The sequence below is a fragment of the Ptychodera flava genome, unplaced genomic scaffold, assembly GCF_041260155.1.
Source record: "Ptychodera flava strain L36383 unplaced genomic scaffold, AS_Pfla_20210202 Scaffold_50__1_contigs__length_938362_pilon, whole genome shotgun sequence".
NCBI lineage: Eukaryota > Metazoa > Hemichordata > Enteropneusta > Ptychoderidae > Ptychodera > Ptychodera flava.
The window spans coordinates 430,682-433,876 of NW_027248372.1; the positions used below are offsets into that span (position 1 = coordinate 430,682).

General features: G+C 42.1%; 1 long non-coding RNA gene and 1 other non-coding gene across 2 annotated transcripts; both read left to right on the plus strand.

Annotated features, from left to right (window-relative positions):
- Positions 1-533: 533 nt before the first annotated feature.
- On the plus strand, positions 534-698 carry LOC139128367 (U1 spliceosomal RNA). The gene has a single exon (XR_011551274.1). It is a non-coding gene; the product is annotated as a U1 spliceosomal RNA (small nuclear RNA).
- A 386-nt stretch (positions 699-1,084) lies between these two features.
- LOC139128330 (uncharacterized) lies at positions 1,085-3,195 on the plus strand. The gene is made up of 3 exons (XR_011551257.1): positions 1,085-2,111; positions 2,274-2,597; positions 3,050-3,195. It is a non-coding gene; the product is annotated as an uncharacterized lncRNA (long non-coding RNA).

Genomic DNA, 3,195 nt, shown 5'->3' on the forward strand with positions numbered 1-3,195 from the left:
CAGGTCGCCGTTTACTTGGAAAACGTAACTTTTACTTCGAAAAGTAAAGTTTACTTGGAAAACTTTTCCAAGTAAACGGCGACCTGCGGCCGCCCGCCTCGGAACGACTATCCAAGCAACTTTACGATAACCTGTGGTCTTGTACCTGTCACCAATGGACCCATAGCTATGGATGTTCCCAACCATCTCCCATTCCGGAAGCAGACGTCTCGTCTCCACAAGCATTCATATGCAAATTTTATTAGATCAAAGGAGGCCATGGGGATTTGCAGAGTCCAATATAAAGGCGTAACAGTGCTCTAGTATGTATCTTTTGGAGATCTTATCTACAACTATTTATTAATCACTTTAATTAAAGTGTTCTATGCTGAATAAAAACGTAATCTTTACACAGCTGGTGCTGTAAATTGTTTTTTTTTTCGGACAGACAAGTCTGCACATGCGCAGTAGTTCAACATATTCCCTTCTAGTGCCAACCGCCCATGAAGTTCGGTACACATGGGTATAAAGTTTATGTAACTGAGATACCAGGCATACTTACCTGGCACAGAGGTTAACCGTGATCACGTAGGCGGTTCCTCCAGGGCGAGGCCTGTCCATTGCACTCCGGGCGGGTTGACCCTTGCGATCACCCCAAATGTGGGTGACTCGGGTGCATAATTTCTGGTAGTGGGGGACTGCGTTCGCGCTATCCCCTGATATTAAAAGTGAAAAGTAGACTAATGCTCTTAATGCTCTTAATCTCGCAAATCACCTCTGTTGTGGTTCATTCGTTTATATAAATAAGACAAGTTGTATGTATGTACCTTATTAGTACGCAAAGTTAGCGTCATCCTCATCCCAGCTGACGCTGAAATATGACATTAGGGACGGACCATCAGATCTTGGAAGGAGGTGGTCAAAAACAGAAATAACAGAATTTTCAGAGCAGAAAGTTAGGGGAAAAAATCTTCAAACTAGTTCGCAAAATAAAAAAAATACGAAGACAAATGCGTAAAAAAAAATCTGCAAAAGTCTTTAAAATCGTCGCGTGTGCGGGCGCTCCGTACCTCCGCCCCCCGAATGACTGAATGTAGTCTGTACATTTACACGATTTAGCCGGCTGCAACACAGAAAAAATTATGCCACGCCCGTACATGTCAAAATCCTGCCGATATATGCAACTCTTCCCAGTGATCTAAATTAAATATTCATCGCCCAACTTTATTTGCATGCATAATATTCCGATAGTCATGACAATGTCTGTCAATCAACAGCTTTGCCGAGACAGTGGGATCTCGAACATGTGGCATCGGGGATTGTATTGACTAAAATCGAAACATCACAACGTGAGAGCCAGCCCTGCGTACAGGTCTGTGTATTCCCGGCGTTATACGGCCTCCACCACAGGCCGTATAACGCCGGGAACACAAAGACGTGAGAGCGTCCTTACTCAAGCGCACTGCGTTAGCGTTCCAGATCGCGTTTGGGAGTTTGCAAGTTGTTCAAGTTTCCTGGAGATTTTCTTTATGTGAATTTTGGTTCAATATTCTTACATGGCGTTAAAAGCAACACCTACGAAGACAATCCTTGGATCGTTCTCGTAGACGTTGACTGAATGCGCAGTTTGCGGTGACACATTGGACGCAAGGAAGAGACGATCTATCTTTTCTGATACTACGGACATTCATCGGAAGTTGCAGCAAATTTACAATCAGCCTGACGCCGGATCTACATAAAGGATCGAGTATTTGCAAGAGATGCTACGACAACGTGCAAAGTTTGTATGCTGGTCCACAGTCCTTTGTGGTGGGACCGTGGCTGGTCGGGCGAAAATGGACGCACTTGAAAGAAATCTCAAATCCCGCCGCGGCGTTTTGCCCAATGTGACTACACGCATCTGCGCTTGCCAAGGCCCGCTGTTCGGGCAGCCGGATGCTTCCCGAAATCAGGTAGTTAGTGGGAGACTCCTGTCTGGCTAACGAGCCGCTACACGTAGCAAACGTCTTTCGCAAATAACTTCGCCATCCACCAACATCCCGAATTCGAAACGGCATAGGACGACTGTCATCGGCAAGGAAAACCACAGCAGGCGTTCAACAGCGCAGCTTTTCAGAGATGACGCAGTACAAGTGAGTCTAGTTTATTTTTCCAGTTTATATTTATTACATTGCTTTTATCGCTCAACGCTAATAACCATACAAATGAAGTTCAAGCCAACCAGTAAAAACTGTTACAACAAGGATTTGTCTTCAACGTCAATCCCTTTACACTGTATACCTGTATCTCCACAGCTGAAATTGAATCAAGAGCCGAAATGTTACCATGTCAGCGGACAAATTGAAGACTTAGTGATCTTGAAGTAACTTATGAGACGAAATTTCAAGAAGTTTGCGTCAGAAATACTGGTGTGTCCGGAAGTTTAAGAGGAAGTAATCAACAGAGTGGTGTACGAAGCTGCAAGCGAATGTCAGAAATTATGTTCTGACAAGAATATGTCTATCCTTAGAGGATGTGGGCCAGATGACCTGACGTCACTTACCTGGAGTTCAATTCTTGATGAATGGAACAAAAGGGCACCGTTGTTCAATCAGTTTTTGACCAGCTGCAGTAAGTTTGTAAGTGTGAAATCTTAAGGAATTATAACCCTGTTTGCAGATAAAATTAGTTTTGATAATTTAAAATTTGTGATTAATTTAAATCAAAATTTGGAAGTAAGGATGTTTCCAGACAGGGAATGTATAATTATTGTGAGTTGTGTTACAACAACTATTGTTTCTCAGCTACCAACATTCACACCTTTGTATGACACTAAGTGCATCAGCATTGTTATTTCACAATGGATGACAGGAAGTATATAAAGTCTTCACAGGGGCTGCAGGTATGAAAGCAAGCATAAGCATGACGTTTATTTTATTTCAATAGCAAAGATTTTTTTTCATTCTAGAAAATATATAACCAACGTTAAATGGCTTACAGAACAAAATGAAAATAGGGGTATTACATCTAATTTGCAATGACAAATTATTCTTTCAAAACCTTACTTAATTTTTTTTTATTTTTTAAAAAGGTACGTCAATTGGAAACTCAATGACGGTTAATAAGAGACACTGCAAAATTACAATGGCTAGCAGTCTACTACTGCTTGCTCGGTCTCACAAAATGAATGCGGCACAGTACTTGAAGAGTCTCATCATGGCTGGTTCAAACTGTGAA